A 19,506-nucleotide genomic window follows, 5' to 3' on the forward strand; every position below is an offset into this window, starting at 1 on the left:
TATCCTAATTGGAGTCAGTAGGTGATAAAGACTTCCCAGAAAAAGGTGTCAAGACAGCATTGTATGTGGCAGACAATAGATGTCTAACCCCCCCCCCTCCCCACCAATAGATGTCTAACCCCCCCCCCCCCCCCCCCCACCAATGCTGGGTATAATTACCAGATGTGGATTCAGTTACATATTTATTCCCAGAATTTTTGTACAGTCACTCAGAATTGAGAAAGCTCGTTGGAAGAACAAGTGAAACGTTTTCAAGAAATCTACAGTACGTCCAGTTGCCTTGATTTATTCTTTACAGATATATACCATGACCTGGATAAATGAGAACCTTCACAGACACAATTCAAAATGAACTTCCTGTAATAATTGGCAAAACCCAAAAAGCGCATCAGCGCCTTCTGATTCTCAGGAAGCTCCCAATCAAGCACAGTGCGGACCTTCTCGGGGGCCATGCGAAAACTTAATAGGGCAATCGTACTCCCGGTGAGGAGGCAGCTCCTGAACACCAATCTCAGAAAACACATCCGAAAATTCCGAGAGAAAAGATGGTACAGTCTTAGTAGAAACCTCTGAAAGAGACGTCGAGAGGCAATTCTCTCTGCAAAAGTCACTCCAACCACTTATTTGCCTCGCTTGCCAATCAATGGTGGGGTTATGTTTAGTGAGCCAGGGTAGCCCCAACACTAGAGGAGTAGGTAATCCGCTTAGGACGAAACATGACACATCCTCAACATGAGCATCACCCACAGTCAAACGGATATTGTGAACTATGCCCTTTAACAATTTTTGAGAAAGTGGAGCGGAATCAATACCAAAAACAGGTATGTCCTTTCCCAAAGTGAATACCTGGAAACCATGTGTTATAGCAAATTGATTATCAATAAGATTGACAGCTGCTCCACTATCTACAAAAATCTCACAAACAATATTCTTGCTCTCTAGCGCCACCCTGGCAGGTAGGACAAAACGGGAACTACAAGCAAACGGAAAACCTTCAATTTCCGCATCAACTTTGCCAATAGTAACAGATGGACTTTTTTCTTTTTGTTTCTTTATTACCCTCAAAAAACTCCCTGAATCTCCTAGAGGGACAAACATTTGCCAAATGATTTATATCTCCACAACAGAAACAAACCCTCCTCTGAGAGCTGAATCCTCTATTGTTAGAGGCAAGCAAACCCAGCTGCATGGGCTCCTGTTCAGAGAGGATTGAGAGAGACTGAGGCTCCTGCGCACTGAATGAGACCACCCCACTGTCCTTGGACTGAGTATGACAGGAAGGAGTGATCTCTCCTCTCTTTCTAGGACGCCTGTCAATACGAACAGACCGAGACATGGCAGACTCCAAGGAGGTAGGTATCTCATGAAAGGCAAATGCATATTTCAATCCCTTTGGAGTGCAGCATCATTCTAACCAGTATCAGCTGCCCATCTCCGAAATTCTTAAAGTATATCTCTGCGGACTGTTTACCCTGGCATAAAAGACGCAGTTTAGATTCAGCCAGAGCAATACGATCCGGATCATCATATATCTGACCCAGGGCTACAAAAAATTCATCCACTGAACTGAGGGGTCGTGCCCCCACCGGCAGCGAAAAGGCCCAGGACTGAGCGTTATCCCTGAGAAGCTAGATGATGATCCCCACCCTCCGCTCCTCATCACCAGAGGAATGGGGAAGTAGGCGAAAATGAAGTTTGCAAGCCTCTCTAAAACAAACTAAATTCTCACTACCCCCGGAGAACGTATCCGGAAGCGAGATTTTAGGCTCAGAACAAATTCCATGAACGCAAGCAGAAACGGTCACCTGAAACTGAGAGACAGTTTTCCGGAGATCTGATACCTCCAGTGAAAGACCCTGCATGCGGTCAATCAAGGCTGAAACCGGATTCATGCTTAAGACGGTTGTGGCGGTTTATAATGTCACAGATGGTGTTGCAGAAAACAAGAAGTAACAAATAAAGATCCAATTGACTTGATCCCAAACTGAGGAACAAATGGGTGAGCCCTATCAAAGCCCTAGAGCTCTCCCTGACTGCTCAGCCCATGCAAAGATCTTTATGATAGAAAGTTGCATGTCCATGTACCTAGACTGAGTGACACCTGCAAACCCTATAATAGTGAGGGGACACGACCACCGGCTTCCTTTACTTAATATGGAGGGAGTCAGGGTCACCTAGAATCAAGCCAACAGGAAAACACAAATACAGAAATAGACTTAACTGAGGAACCAGCAGTAGTAGCATCTAGCAGTGAACACAATCCAGGAAGTAGTATAAACCGCAAAGTGAGGCAGTATGGGAGGGGATATAAAGGAAGGCATCTATTAGCAGTGATGCTAATAGATGACAGCTGGAAGAGGGAGAAGAGATGTCAAAGTGAAACCAAAACAAAAGAACATCATGCAGGAGGTACTGAAGAACGTCTGTCAGAACTTCTCAGAGATCTGGCGGTGACAGGTTAACGACGTTTGTAAAATCAGTTTTGAATACCTTGAGGGGTGTAGTTTCTAGAATGGGGTCATTTTTGGGTGGTCTCTATTATATAAGCCTCGCAAAGTGACTTCAGACCTGAACTGGTTCCTAAAAATTGGTTTTTTGAAAATTTCTGAAAAATTTCAAGATTTGCTTCTAAACTTCTAAGCCTTGTAACATCCCCAAAAAATAAAATATCATTCCCAAATGATCCAAACATGAAGTAGACGTATGGGGAATGTAAAGTAATAACTATTTTTGGAGGTATTACTATGTATTATAAAAGTAGAGAAATTGAAACTTGGAAATTTCACATTTTTAACATTTTTTTTTATAAATAAAAATGATTTTGTTTTACTTCATTTTACCAGTGTCATAAAGTACAATATGTAACAAAAAAACAATCTCAGAATGGCCTGGATAAGTCAAAGCGTTTTAAAGTTATCAGCACTTAAATTCTTTAAGGGGTTAAAGGGCGGGCACTGTGGAGGTCACTGTTTTTAAAGGGGCGTGCACAGTGGAGGTCACTGTTATTAAAGGGGCGGGCACTGTGGAGGTCACTGTTATTAAATGGGCGGGCACTGTGGAGGTCACTGTTATTAAATGGGCGGGCACTGTGGAGGTCACTGTTATTAGAGGGGCGGGCGCTATGAAAGTCACTGTTAAAGGGGCGGGCACTGTTAAAGGGGCGGGCACTGTAAAAGTCACTGTTAAAGGGGTGGTCACTGTGAAAGTCACTGTTAAAGGGGCGGTCACTGTGAGTCACTGTTAAAGGGGCGGTCACTGTTAAAGGGGCGGTCACTGTGAAAGTCACTGTTAAAGGGGCTGTCACTGTGAAAGTCACTATTAAAACGGTGGCCACTGTGAAAGTCACTGTTAAAGGGACAGGCACCGTTAAAGGGGCGGTCACTGTGAAAGTCACTGTTAAAGGGGTGGTCACTGTTAAAATGTCACTGTTAAAGGGGAGGTCACTGTGAAAGTCACTGTTAAAGGGGAGGTCACTGTGAAAATCACTGTTAAAGGAGCGGTCACTGTGAAAGTCACTGTTAAAGGGGTGGTCACTGTGAAAGTCACTGTTAAAGGGGTGGTCACTGTGAAAGTCACTGTTGAAGGGGCGGTCACTGTGAAAGTCACTGTTAAAGGGGCGGTCACTGTGAAAGTCACTGTTAAAGGGGTGGTCACTGTGAAAGTCACTGTTAAAGGGGCGGTCACTTTGAAAGTCACTGTTAAAGGGGCGGTCACTGTGAAAGTCACTGTTAAAGGGGCGGGCACTGTGGAGGTCTCTGTTAAAGGGGCGGGCACTGTGGAAATCACTGTTAAAGGGGCGGGCACTGTGAAGGTTACTGTTAAAGGGGTGGTCAATGCTATAGGGGCGGTCACTGTTAAATGAGCGGGCACTGTGGAGGTTACTGTTAAAGGGGAAGGCACTGTTAAAGGGGTGGGCACTGTGGAGGTCAATGTTAAAGGGGAGGCCACTGTGGAGGTCATTGTTAAAGGGGAGGGTACTGTAGAGGTCACTGTTATGGGGTAAACTGTTGATATCTTTTTATGACGCATGGAAATATAAAATAAAATAGATGAAATATAACCGTGCGAAGCCGGGTCCTTCTGCTAGTATAGTATATACAGCAGTGTACTGAGGTAGGAGGTATACTAGATACAGTGTGTACAGATATATGTTGTCAGTTATATATTATGGTTATTGTGTGAGGTACATGAGGTAATAGTGGGTGTAACTGTCTGCAGTACCATATATATATATATATATGTGAGGAATATATGAGTAAAGATAGGGAATAGGGGGGCAAATGAAGAGAAAGGAGGAGGACCTCCTCTTACCACTCTATTCTAGTCCCAGTGAAGAGCTCATCCTGCACTTCTTCTCCATGCTATTAGGGGTTGAAGGACCTATGATGATCGTCTGTGCAGTTCCTTTACTAGATGTAGAGGACCTATGATGATGATGTCATCACAGGTCCTGGCAAATGCTCCTTTCTAACCTAGGGACTGCGTCATTCTTTGTGCAATTCCTTTACTAGATATACAGGACCTCTGATGACATCATCACACTATACTGGAGCTGGACAGTAATGAGTGTAATTAGGGAACTGGACTTTTTGGTCATTGCAGGCCCCTTTTCCCCATGGGCCCCATAGCAGCTGCTATTGGAAGTTCACCACTGTCTAGGTTACTGCACTGGCAGACTTCATTGCTGTGGGCATGCCCCTAGAACTTTAATGAACTACAAATTAAAATGTTGGGCTGTCAGACAAAAATAGAAAAGGTATGAATGCTAAAAAAAATCTTCCTAAGCCCGGTGTATGTATACCACAAGCTTTTATTTCACATTTAGTGGAAAGTACTTTAAAATCATGCTTTAAAGTTGTGTCCATATCAGTTTTGCCAGGAGTGCTCCTTTAATTTTCAAGCGAGGCTCTTTTAATAATTTAAATAAGTCACTAGATTAAGAGGTTTGCCTTAGAAAGAGTTGGAATGTGTTGCCTGCGCAATGCTAAAAAGTCAGAAAGTCGTAAATCGCTTGGAAGTGTCTACGCTTGTCTCCATGATAGAAATTTGTGGCTGCATTATGCACAATGCTACAACACTGTTCTTTTATATGAATGATATTTCTTTATTTAAGCAGTGCCTCAGTTTTACACCGCACATGGAGCAGTCTCAATGGCTGCTTTGCATAATATGCTAATAACTATGTATGTTTCCAGTCTGACGACTGTAGAAGAAGGATAGTCTCATATTCCATCGCTTGGTCACAGAATGAGCTTAGCATTTATCCCGAGCACATCTGTCTTTAAAATCAAATGAAATAGTCACTGTACTCCACACCTATTTCCATTAGAGGATGTTCTGAATCAGAACACTTACAACTTTAATGGCTAGGTATAAAAAACAGATTTTGTCGACAGCTTGAATGTCAGAGACACCGCTATTACAGAAGCTCATGAGATGTTACGGGTCTCATTGGAAGTCTAGGGTTCACTGAGACTTTAGTAATGATGTCCCTACCATGAATTTTGATAAAAGCCTCAAATTTTCACCAAGAGTTTCAATAGTATAACAATAAAGATGTCCCACCTCCTCTGTGCATTTATCCACCCACCACACACATCCCTGTGGGACTTGTATGTCTTGGGTCAACCACAGAAATAGATTTTGAGGGCCTACCTTTTGATCTATACAGTACATGTGTACAGTCGTGGCCAAGTTTTGAGAATTACATAAATATAGAAAATTGGAAAAGTTGCTGCTTAAGTTTTTATAATAGCAATTTGCATATTCTCCAGAATGTTATGAAGAGTGATCAGATGAATTGCATAGTCCTTCTTTGCCATGAAAATTAACTTAATCCCAAAAAACCTTTCCACTGCATTTCATTGCCGTCATTAAAGGACCTGCTGAGATCATTTCAGAAATCGTCTTGTTAACTCAGGTGAGAATGTTGACGAGCACAAGGCTGGAGATCATTATGTCAGGCTGATTGGGTTAAAATGGCAGACTTGACCTGTTAAAAGGAGGGTGATGCTTGAAATCATTGTTCTTCCATTGTTAACCATGGTGACCTGCAAAGAAACGCGTGCAGCCATCATTGTGTTGCATAAAAATGGCTTCACAGGCAAGGATATTGTGGCTACTAAGATTGCACCTCAATCAACAATTTATAGGATCATCAAGAACTTCAAGGAAGGAGGTTCAATTCTTGTTAAGAAGGCTTCAGGGCGTCCAAGAAAGTCCAGCAAGTGCCAGGATCGTCTCCTAAAGAGGATTCAGCTGCGGGATCGGAGTGCCACCAGTGCAGCGCTTGCTCAGGAATGGCAGCAGGCAGGTGTGAGCTTATCTGCACGCACAGTGAGGCGAAGACTTTTGGAAGATGGCCTGGTGTCAAGAAGGGCAGCAAAGAAGCCACTTCTCTTCAAAAAAGACATCAGGGACAGATTAATCTTCTGCAGAAAATATGGTGAATGGACTGCTGAGGACTGGGGCAAAGTCATATTCTCCGATGAAGCCTCTTTCCGATTGTTTGGGGCATCAGGAAAAAGGCTTGTCCGGAGAAGAAAAGGTGAGCGCTACCATCATTCCTGTGTCATGCCAACAGTAAAGCATCCTGAGACCATTCATGTGTAGGGTTGCTTCTCATCCAAGGGAGTGGGCTCACTCACAATTTTACCCAAAAACACAGCCATGAATAAAGAATGGTACAAAAACACCCTCCAACAGCAACTTCTTCCAACAACAGTTTGGTGAAGAACAATGCTTTTTCCAGCACGATGGAGCACCGTGCCATAAGGCAAAAGTGATAACTAAGTGGCTCGGGGACCAAAACGTTGACATTTTGGGTCCATGGCCTGGAAACTCCCCAGATCTTAATCCCATTGAGAACTTGTGGTCAATCCTCAAGAGGCGGGTGGACAAACAAAAACCCACTGATTCTGACAAACTCCAAGAAGTGATTATGAAAGAATGGGTTGCTATCAGTCAGGAATTGGCCCAGAAGTTGATTGAGAGCATGCCCAGTCGAATTGCAGAGGTCCTGGAAAAGAAGGGCGAAGGAACAAGGAATCTAAGTCCAACAGTGGTTATCATTGACTGCACATACATTATATAATTAATGAATTCTGTTATTTGTGAATCAAAGGGGTTTTCCAAAATTTTTATACTGATGATCTATCCTCTGAATAGGTCATCAGTATCTGATCGGTGGTGATCCAACACCTGGGATTTCCGCCGTTCAGCTGTTTGAGAAGGCACAGGTGCTCCTGTGAGTGCCACGGCCTTCTCCATGTTCGCCAATCACAGCGCCGTCAATTTGATAGCAGCTGTGCTTGGTATCACAGCTAAGCCTCATTCACTCCAATGGGGCTGAGCTGAGCCTAAACCACGTGACAGATGAATGTGATGTCACTGGCTTAGGAAAAGCTGCGAGAAGGCCATGGCGATCAAAGGAGCAACGGTGCCTTCTCGAACAGCTGATCGGCAGGGGTCATAGGTGTCGGACCCCCACCTATTAGATACTGATGACCTATGCAGAGGATAGGTCATCAGTATTACCTTTTTAAGCCAAAAACTAGCATCAAATGACTGGTTCAAAATCAGGTCCAAAAAGGGGTTGTTTTGTGCCTGGCCTTCTGCCACCCATTATTCTGCCAAAACCAGTGCTAAAGAATGGATACACTGGTACTGTGGTGGGTCAGATGCTATCCCATATGTGCCCCCTTGGACAGCTACTCTCCCATTGATAACCCCTGCTGAGATAGTTAAGTATATTACATTGTGCCTTCAACATTCCTGTACAAGCCATGAGTCCAGCATTTCTGCCAATGCCCTAGATTAGACAAAGCCTAAGATACTTCCATTTTAGGTCCATCTTTGAACATCTTTTAACAGTTTACATACAGTATTAATATACAAAAGTTACATTGTTTTTGTTCTTGTACACAGCCAGTATTATACCCCGGAGCTGAATTTCACATTCTGAAAACTTCAGAGATTAAATCTCAGAGCATTTCTCAAAGTGTTAACTGTTTCAAATACCAGCCAGCAACTCAGTAATAATGACCCCTTGGTGCCTCGCTCAGTGCTTACCTCCTTTATGTCTGCACTCAGTAATAGTGCCCCCGTTATGTCCCTCTCTGTAATAATGCCCTCTTTTATGCACCCATTCTGTAATAGGGTCTTTTTATGTTCCAACACTATTATAATGCCCCTTCTAGGCCCCCACTCATTAACAGTGCCCCTTTATGCCTCTACTCTTTAACAGTGTTCCCTTTATGCACCTTTCAGAAATAGGGCCCCCTTTATGCCATAATTCATGAAAATAGTGCCACCTTTATGCACCACCTCTGTAATAGTGCCCCCTTTTATACTCTCATAAAAAAAGGTTTATTCCCCTAACCCCATTCCCATGACAACTTGGGAATATCCCACCACAGACATCACACTGCATCTCACTACATCATCAGCATACGTCTGGCATCTTGCTAGCCACAGGAGGTCCATACCATGGGTGGCCTGCGAGATGTATAAATGGTGGAAAGATTTTCATGCAAACACAGGGCTGTGCTGCACCCTGATGGTGGCTTGTGCCACCGGGGTCCTGGGTGCTGATGCCAGCCCTGGATCTTGGGCATGAAGCCTAAGAAGGTCCTTTTTATTGGGTTAATTTCAGTACCAGTTCCGCTCCTTTTTGTATTCATAATGTGATCAACCTGGAGCCAGTGCTTCATAAGAGAAAAAAATTTAGTTTTTGTTTACTTGGAAGTTTAGTTAGCAGCTTCCAATTTTTCACGGTTTTACATGCTCCATGTTTTGACCTTTGCTGTTGATTTGTTTGTCAATTAATTATGAGACTTTTAGGTAAACCTTAGGGAAAATAATTATAATTTAATGTAAAACAAATGTGTTGTAGCAAGCGCTAATGGACTTGTTTCGTACATTTATGGTAATTAAATCCTTGGTGTGTATTTTGTTGCTTAGCAAATTAATTTAATTGTTTTGTGTGACCTACAATTAGTGGTAACCTTATCTGAAGTACAGAACAAGTGTACGCATCTGTAATGAAATAAACCTGATGGAAGATGACCGGAGGTGTGCCGTGTTCATTAGTGTTTTAAAGAATTACTTTCTCAAGGTGAAAACAAATAGATTGATCCAAAGGTCCTGGAATTTAAAACCCTTTTCTGCACTTACAGATGGACTTAAAAGGATTGTTGCATGAAGTCAACCACTTTTCATATTTCCCATTAGACGATACAAAAATACCATGGAGTGGCGTTCAAAGAGGAGATTTGGCAGTCACTACCCATCCATGTATGACACGTTGAAGCATCCGAAATGGATTTCGGTCCAAAGTTTAGGAAAACTTCATTTCAAAACAAATCCGGATTTAGTGATAACAAATCAGTTTTCCTAAAATGGTGGCTGCACGTGCTACAAAGTGAAAGTAAGTGAAGAGAAGACAAGCCAGGGAATACGAGATCACCCAAAATGCCGTGCCACCAGCCAATTAACAGACAGCCATCGCTCTGTGATGTCACTGCTAGGTAGAGCCCTAAAAAACCCTGATCCCGCGTGGTCGCCGATAATTTCCTGTGAACTGAGCATAGGGAGAGACGCTCATGCACTAGGGACAGTGTTGCTGCAAACTCTTAACAGAGAGTGTAGGACAATATTGGAGAGCGCAGGGAGATTGGAGAGAGAGCGTAGGAGACAGCTTAACTACAGACTCTGCTATAATTTATCGCCATGTACATGATTGTGCAGAGTCATACTGTAGCTAATCCATTCTGCTGTAGAGTTACTGTGCAGGTCTAATTTATCACTGTGTACATAAGTGTGCAGTGCACCAGTATTCATATTTAATCCGTTCTGTTAGCTGTCATTGTATTGACATCCATTTGCGCCAATTCTGTATAACTTCTGTTTTATTGCCGGACAATGCCTAAAGGCATATTGGCCTGGATATTCCTTATTTATAGCGATTTGTGACAAATTAATTCGTAACAAATTATATTTTCTTGGCAAACTTTGGCGAAGCTGCCGAACCTAATTTTTCAAACCTTCACTCATCTCTAATGACATTCATTTGTAATGTATTACTATTCCCTAGTAATAGAACTTTTCTCTGGGATTTCTGTAGTCTGATCTACCTCAAGTAGTATCTGTTCAATTGATGGCTGGCCCATGGAGGCTAAGAGACACTGATGCAGAGCACTGAGCGATCAGGCAAAACCATAGTCAGGGTTCGGCCGAGGTCAGGACAGGTAAAGTTTTTGTGATCCTATAAACAGTTTGAGCTCAGGGCTGGCAGCTCAGGGTCAGAAGGAAGAGGCAGAGAAGAGTCAAATCCAAGAAACAGGCAGAAGTCGGTACACGGGTAGACGAACCTAGAACGGTACACCTTTGCAGGACACTAGCAGACAGGAACCTATTGCTTAAGGACCCTCCTACAGGGGAAGGTGCCTAAAGAATCCCAAGGTGGCCAGCCATTAGCTGGTGAAGATTAGAGTGCCTTTAAGAGGCGGAGGGAGCGCACATACCCCAGGGACATTGCAGGAGCAGGCCACAGCCTGCACTAAGGAGAGGAAAGCTGGCAAACAGCAAGCTACTGCCTGCGAGAAGAAGGAAGTTATTCTGGTGGCCAGGCCAGCTGGTAAGAAGGGGAGAGATGTTGGCCGGTCCAACCTGCCAGGGAGCAGGTGAGCAGAGCAGCGGTAGCATCTGGCAGCAGATATGAGCCACTGCTATAACAACATGCAGCAGTAGTTATTTTTGTCTGTTGTGTTAACCCTTAGGATCCGGATCTTGTCATACTATCGCTGGAGGCGGGCTACTTTTTCGTGGACCATCCTGTATATAATACCAAAACATTTATGAATTGTGACTCTGTATATGTAGTTTATGGGGTATGTTCTACCAAAGGTAATCTGTTATACGTCGGATGCACCACAAGAAACATTAAAACGCATATTGCAGAGCACATTAACTATGTGAACAGTATTGCATCGTGTGTAGCTAAACACTTCCTAGATGTTCATGATGGTCATCTAAAACATTTTGCCTTCTTTGGCATTGAAAGGGTCAAGAGAAAGATTAGGTAACAGACAACAGCTGCTGTTAGCCAGAGAAGCGTTCACACATTAGACACAAGACCAGCTCTAGGTATGAATTGGAGAAATGATTTATTGTATTTTAATGAATCATGCTCAATTTATTCTGATTAATGTGTCTTCATCATTCATATATATATTTCGTTTTTCTTAATCATGACAATATTATGTATCCTGTTATACATGTTATTCATTCCATTTATGACTTCTCGCTTCCGTGTCCTTTCTCATTGGTCCTTCTTGGTTTTAAATGTTCAGTGTCCTGCTATGTTTCTATACCATGAGTAAACACTGAGTGTGCGAAACGCGTAAGTCTGCTGGACCCTATTTTTTATGGATTTTGTTGTCTTTAAAGGGACACTGACAGGCCCAATAACCATAATTAGCTGTACATCTCCATGCACAGGTCTTCTAATGTGCATTAAAAACATATAGCTATCCCCCCTGTACACATTATGAATACAGTTAACTCACGTTTTATAACCTGAACTAATCGCTGTTCTTTCTGCCCAAGGGGCGGCGTTTCAGCTTCTCTTGCGCCCAGCCAGCATCAGCCCAACCTCCGTTTTTGAAGCGCCGCCCAGCTCATCAATATTCACTTAGCTGGGCGGCTTCTGCAGTCCCCGACCTTCCGAGATCCGGCGCATGCCCAATAGAAAGCTATGGGCATCGGACTCGCTTTCAGCTTCTGCGCATGCGCCCGGCACCCATAGCTTTCTATTGGGCATGCGCCGGATCTCGGAAGGTCGGGGACTGCAGAAGCCGCCCAGCTAAGTGAATATTGATGATCTGGGCGGCGCTTCAAAAACGGCGGTTGGGCTGATGCTGGCTGGGCGCAAGAGAAGCTGAAACCCCGCCCCTTGGGCAGAAAGAACAGCGATTAGTTCAGGTTATAAAACGTGAGTTAACTGTATTCATAATGTGGACAGGGGGGATACTTATATGTTTTTAATGTACATTAGAAGACCTGTGCATGGATATGTACAGCTAATTATGGTTATTGGGCCTGTCAGTGTCCCTTTAAAATAAAGCTGAGATTTTACAGGATACACTTCCTCTTTTGTTTTTGCTTATCCGGTGAGTGGTGAGGTCAGGCGTTTGGATCCTATCTTCATTGGCAAAGGTGATTCCTGCAATACACTTTGGGTGAGCTGTAATTTCACATCTTGTTATGCATGCTTTGGATCATTGTCTTGTTGCATCACCAAACATCTCTTCAACTTGAGGTCATGGACTTCTGCTTCTTCTTACATTCTCCTGTAAAATGTTTTGATGTACCTTAAAATTCATTGTTTCCTCAAAGATCACAAAGTATCCAGGACCTGAGGCAGCAAAGCAGCCCCAAACCATGATGCCCCCTCCACCATCCCCAAACCCACCTGAAGCCCCTTCCACCAGTTGCTCTCTCCATCATGCTTGAGAGAAGTTTTGGTGTTGGTGTGCAGTGCTTTTCTTCTTCCAAACAATTGTGGTAAAAAAAAAATCCACTTTTGTCTCATTTGTCCATTAAATGTTTTTCATTGTGGAAAATCAAGGTGGTCTTGAGATAGTTTTTTTGATAATCCAACAGACTGCATAGGTATTATAAAATAAAATAAAGAAATGGACTACAATACTTATTTTAGGCAGCAGCAGCTTCCTTCATGGTGTCCTTCATGTTCAGTGTTCAGTGTTTTTCCCTATAGCTGATATGCGGGAAAAAAGTTTCTACCGTTTGTAGTGTCAACTGTAGGTCTTTTGCTGTTAACCTTGGGTTTTTTGTCACCTCTTTACAGACTGCACGTTTATCTCTTTTGCAGTGATCTTAATGCAGTGGCCGGGTTTGGGGTGGCCCCAACGCTACGCTGGGTTTCCCGGACACCGTCGAGGTGTCACCACGTGTTGTTGCTCTCTGGAAGGGATGGTAAGGCGTGGTGCACCCCAATGGGAAATAGGTCCAGAGAGTCAGGGTCTGCAGTAAACCAGTGCGCTTCTTTACTGGAGGAATTCAGGTACAAAACAATACAGGTAAGGCATTGGGCTGACTTCTCCAGTCTCCTCCCTGGCAGAAGAAGGGTTTGATGCTGAGGAAAGGCCTGAGCTAGCTGTCCCTCTTTCTCTTCAGAAGGCTGGTACCCTGGCCCAAGGCTGGTGATCCAGGGTCTTTGGCAGTGTATACCCGTCTCAGCATCTTCTTCTGGTCACTCAGTAGTCTGGCAGAGTGTCCTCTTCCAAGCACTGGTCCCTAACTGCAGCACACTAGGGGCACTGACTGCTCTCCTTATATATAGTTTTAGCTAGACTAGAACTTTCTAGTAGGAGGGGTGAAGTGGAGAAACTCAGCACAAACAGATACATTGTTTCAGCTCCTGTCTGGTATGGACTTACATTATAGCTTCAATAATACTCAATGGCAATGACACAGAAGGTTTTCCAGACAAAAACAAGTTTCCAGACATAACAACAGAGCTAAAACCAGACATTCAAAAGGTCGGTCTGTCTGCTTTTGGTGGTAAACAAGTCTGGGGTTTTCCCCCCAAAAGATGGTGGTAAACAAGTCTGGGTTTTTTCCCTCCAAAATATGGTCTTCTTTAAACCCTATGGCAGCTGTGGAAAAATACCAGCTTCTCAATAAAAGCCCTAACAGTCTCTCAATATTCATTAACCCTTTCCACAGAGCAATGTAAATACAGTGATAATGAACAGGATATATAGTATATCACAACATATATATATATATATATATATAAAATGTCCACAAATGTCCAAATCTCCCGCGCTGATTTTTGTTCAGTGTGCTTAATAAAAGGACACCATCTGTACAAACAGTTTGTGTGTTATTAATTAGATTGCTTTGCATTTGTCTATAATTGAGACAATTAGACCACACATTATAAATCATCAATGTAGTAATCCAATTAATTCCAATGTCATCTAATGTGTATGACCATAAAAGTGTCTGCAGCATCTCACTGCAGAGCAGTTTTTCACTTCACTGTGTATTTCTTGTATTCTGGCTACTAAATGCCAAAATTGTGGTTTACTGTATCTGCTAATTCTAGATAATAGGCTTTATCCACTGATCATTAGGTGAATCTGTATCCTCTCCCTTGAGGGAGAAGCAGGCAAGAGCCAGTCTAGTCTAGTCCAGTGTGAGTCAGCAGAACAGTCTAGACACTGATGGGAGCAGACCTAGCTAATCGATGCAGGAAGCAGGGAAAAGAGACAAAAGAAAATAGATATATTTTAGGAGCATGCCAGATGGAAAGAGGAGGTGTAGTATATAAGTTCATTGGAGAAATGCTGTCTGACAAAGAGTCTCCATTGCCATGCGTCTGGGAGAGTAAATCTTATGGTGCCTGGACACACTTCAGGAGCAAATTGGCCATCTGCATGAGAAATATCCACATCCCAGAGCAGATTTCTTGGAGGTGTACTGTAAGTACAGCAACCTGTTAGAAAGAAGGCGCAGAGCATAGTCTGACACTTGGAAACCACCCTGGGGATGCGTTGCATAGAGGTTGTATTGCACAGAAGTGTTACACTGGATGTATGTACAAAAGCCAGCAAGATAAGTGCAGTGTAAGGCCAAATGCACATGGCCGTGTTCCGCGGCCGAGAGCAGTCCGTGGTATTCCGGGCTGGATTCCTGTTCAGAGCAGGAGCGCACAGCGTCATTGGTTGCTATGATGCCGCGTGCTTCATGTCACTGCTACACTACAGTAATACACTATACGAGTGTATTACTGTAGTGCAGCGGCGGCATGAAGCGCACGGCGTCATAGCAACCAATGACGCCATGTGCTCCTGCTCTAAACAGGAATCCAGCCCGGCATACCACGGACTGCTCTCGGCCGCTGAACACGGCCGTGTGCATTCAGCCTAAGGAGAATAGCTGCTCAAATGGCAGCCATGAGAACTGTAAGATCTGTGGAAATTGTACATGTAATACATCTGCCAGTCCATTGCATGCTGAAACTCAATGTTCCTGAACTTGAATCTTCAGTAAAGAATTATTTGCTGTTAACCTAGCCTGATTATTTCTTGCACTGCTACACTGCACCATCATCAGCAGCTGCATCAAGGGACCCTGCATTGCACCGCAAAACCCTTAACACCAAGAACACCTCAACCGTTACGAGGCGGAGAACCTCCAGAACCAGAGAGTGTCCCAAAGGGAGGAAAAGGTACACCCTTCAACATCACTGTATGTTGGCCCAGGGAGTGTCAGAACCGTGAGTTCCACACTACTACCCCCAGCCACATTCACACACATGCCCCTACGGCTTGGTCGCTGCAGGTCCTAAGACAACCCTATGCATATGTTCAATTAAAGGTTATGGAGTCATAGAAGTGGGTCCTCCACTCACCACTGCCTTCTATGTGCCAGAATAGAGAGCTACTTTTCAGAGTGGCCGGTACTGTGACAGACTTAGAGGGGTTCTCCAGTCCCATCCCATAATTAATATTTTTTTATTTGCATTCAGTACCTCAAGCACTGCACATTTATGCACCATATACCTGTTTTCCATGTCTTTGTTTTCAATCCCCCGTTCCCTATATCCAAGGCCGGCGTCAGCACCCGGCATACCCGGGCAAGTGCTGGGGCCTACAGCTCGTGCGGGGGCCCACAGCACAGCTGCCAGAGGCCAGAAGTAATGAACGCTTCCATCAATACAGATAAAAGCGCTCATTGCTGGAGCACAGGGAGCCGGCTCCTGTCACTCACCGCTCACCTCGCCGCGCTCCTCCCCACCTTCAGGCCGGCGGTGTCACAACCAGACAGCTGAGAAGCTCTGACAGAAGCCTTTCAGAACCTCCTCCTTGAGTTTTCTTTGTTTGGTGTTTAGTTCCTCATCTCGTTAGCCTCTCTCAGCTGTCATGTAGTTGGACTGATTGCTTCCCTTTAAATTCCTCCCTATGATGCATTACTGGGCGGCCTATACTTCTTCCTGGAGTGTGTGTGCATGCTGATCCTGTTTCCCAGTCTGCTACTAAAGTTAAGTGCTGTACATTTATCTGTTATTTTCTGTTTGCTGGATCCCAGGTGACCCTGACTCCCTCCGTGTCTGGTGTAGGGAGCCGGTGGCCGTGTCCCCTCACTATTGTAGGGTGTTCAGGTGTTATATAGTCGAGGTACGTGGATATGCAACCATCCACCTTTGGGATTTTTGCATAGGCTGAGCAGCCAGGGAAAGTGCCAGGTTTTGTGCAGGGGTCTCCCTTTTGGTTCCTTAGCTTTGGATCCAGTGAGTCATATATGCATGTTGCATTGTCTTGTTTCCTGTACACCGTCTGTGACATTATAAGCCGCCAAAACCGTCTCAAGCATGGATCCGGTTTCACTTTTGGCTGAACGCTTCCAGGGTCTTTCATTGGAGGTAGCTGATCTCCGTAAGACTTTTTCCCAGCTTCAAGTGACCGGTTCAGCTTGCGTTCATGGAGTTTGTTCTGAGCCTAAGATCTCGCTCCCGGATACGTTCTCCGGGGGTAGTGAGAATTTTGTGAGAGGCTCGTTTTAGAGAGGCTTGCAAACTCCATTTTCGCCTTCTCCCCCATTCCTCTGGTCATGAGGAACGGAGGGTAGGGATCATTATATCGCTGCTCAGGGGTAACGCTCAGTCTTGGGCCTTTTCGCTGCCGGAGGGGGCACGGCCTCTCCGTTCAGTGGATGAATTCTTTTTAGCCCTGGGTCAGATATATGATGATCCGGATCGTATTGCTCTGGCTGAGTCTAGACTACGTCTATTATGCCAGGGTAAACAATCCGCAGAGATATACTGCTCAGAATTTCGGAGATGGGCAGCTGATACTGGTTGGAATGATGCTGCACTCCGAAGTCAATTTTGCCATGGTCTTTCAGAGGGATTGAAAGATGCATTTGCCTTTCATGAGAGACCAATTTTCTTTGGACTCTGCTATGTCTCAGGCCGTTCGTATTGACAGGCGTCTTAGAGAGAGAGGAGAGATATCTCCTTCCTGTCATACTCAGTCCCAGGACAGTGCAGCGGTCTCTTTCTGTCTGCAGGGGTCTCGGTCGCTGTCAGCCCCTTCTGAGCAGGAGCCCATGCAGCTGGGGTTGATTGCTTCTGACAATAGAAGATTCAGCTCGCATGGGAGGGTTTGTTTTTGTTGTGGAGGTATAAATCATTTGGCAAATGTTTGTCCCTCTAGGAGATTCAGGCAGCTTTCTGGAAGTAATAAAGAAACAAACAGGAAAAAATCTTTTAAAAATGTTCCGTCTGTTACTATTAGCAGGGTTGAGGCGGAAATTGAAGGTTTTCCGTTTGCTTGTAGTTCCCGTTTTGTCCTGCCGGCTAGGGTGGCGCTAGAGAGCAAGAGCATTTTTTGTGAGATTTTTGTGGATAGTGGAGCAGCTGTCAATCTCATTGATAATCAATTTGCAATAACTCATGGTTTTCAGGTGCACACTTTGGGAAAGGATATTCCTGTTTTTGCTATTGATTCCGCTCTACTTTCTCAGAAATCATTAAAGGGCATAGTTCACAATATCCGTTTAATTGTGAGTGATGCTCATGTTGAGGATGTGTCATGTTTCGTCCTTAGTGGTTTGCCTACTCCTCTAGTGTTGGGGCTACCCTGGCTCACTAAACATAACCCCACCATTGATTGGCAAGCGAGGCAAATAAATGGTTGGAGTGACTTTTGCAGAGAGAATTACCTCACGACATCTGTTTCTGAGGTTGCTACTAAGACTGTACCATCTTTTCTCTCTGAATTTTCGGATGTCTTTTCTGAGAGTGGAGTTCAGGATTTGCCCCCGCACAGGGAGTACGATTGCTCTATTAATCTCATCCCAGGCGCCAAGCTGCCTAAATCTCGTTTATTCAATCTTTCCCAACCTGAGAGGATCGCTATGCGTGCTTATATCTCTGAGAGTCTGAGGAAAGGACACATACGACCCTCGAAGTCACCTGTTGCCGCTGGTTTTTTCTTTGTTAAGAAAAAATATGGTTCTTTAAGACCTTGTCTGGATTTCAGGGAGCTAAACAGTATCACTATTCGTGACCCTTATCCGCTTCCTCTGATCCCGGACCTATTTAACCAGGTTGTTGGGGCTAATGTCTTTTCCAAATTAGATCTAAGAGGGGCATACAACCTGGTCAGGGTCAGAGAAGGAGACGAATGGAAGACGGCCTTTAATATCCCTGAGGGCCATTTTGAGAATTTGGTTATGCCTTTTGGTTTGATGAATGCCCCAGCCGTTTTTCAGCATTTCGTGAACAGCATTTTTTATCATTTGATGGGAAAATTTGTATTAGTGTATTTGGATGACATTTTGATTTTTTCTCCTGATTTCAAAACTCATAAGGAACATTTATGTCAGGTCTTGCTCATCCTGCGGGAGAATAAATTATATGCGAAACTGGAAAAATGTGTGTTTGCGGTTCCAGAAATTCAATTTCTGGGGTTTCTTCTCTCCGCTTCTGGTTTTCGCATGGACCCCGAGAAGGTCCGCGCTGTGCTTGAGTGGGAGCTTCCTGAGAATCAGAAGGCGCTGATGCGTTTTTTGGGCTTTGCCAATTATTACAGGAAGTTTATTTTGAATTATTCCTCTATTGTTAAACCACTCACTGATATGACCAGAAAGGGGGTAGATTTTTCTTCTTGGTCAGTAGAGGCGCGTAAGGCTTTTTCTAATATCAAGGAGAGTTTTGCTTCCGCTCCCATCTTGGTGCAACCTGATATTTCTTTACCCTTCATAGTTGAGGTTGATGCTTCTGAGGTGGGTGTGGGGGCGGTCTTGTCTCAGGGTTCCTCTCCTGCCAAATGGCGACCGTGTGCCTTTTTCTCGAAAAAACTCTCCTCCGCAGAGAGAAATTACGATGTGGGAGATAGGGAATTATTGGCCATCAAGTTGGCTTTTGAGGAACGGCGCCATTGGCTAGAGGGAGCCAGACACCCTATTACCGTATTTACTGACCATAAAAATCTGGCCTACTTGGAGTCAGCCAAGTGTCTGAACCCGAGACAGGCCAGATGGTCTTTGTTCTTTTCTAGGTTTAATTTTGTTGTCACGTTCCGCCCTGGAGTTAAGAATGTGAAGGCAGATGCCCTGTCACGTTGTTTTCCGGGAGGCGGGAATTTTGAAGACCCGGGTCCCATTTTGGCTGAAGGTGTGGTGGTCTCTGCTCTTTTTCCTGAATTGGAGGCAGAGGTGCAGGCAGCCCAGTCAGAGGCTCCTGATCTTTGTCCTCCTGGGAGGTTGTTTGTGCCTCTCGCTTTAAGACACAAGATTTTTAAGGAACACCACGATACGGTCCTTGCTGGGCACCCGGGGGCAAGAGCCACACTGGATCTCATCGCTCTGAGATTCTGGTGGCCTGCACTTCGTAAGTCGGTTGAGGGTTTTGTGGCAGCCTGCGAGACTTGCGCTCGTGCCAAAGTCCCTCATTCACGGCCATCAGGTCCT

The sequence above is a fragment of the Bufo gargarizans genome, chromosome 3 (genome assembly GCF_014858855.1).
Source record: "Bufo gargarizans isolate SCDJY-AF-19 chromosome 3, ASM1485885v1, whole genome shotgun sequence".
Lineage (NCBI taxonomy): Eukaryota > Metazoa > Chordata > Amphibia > Anura > Bufonidae > Bufo > Bufo gargarizans.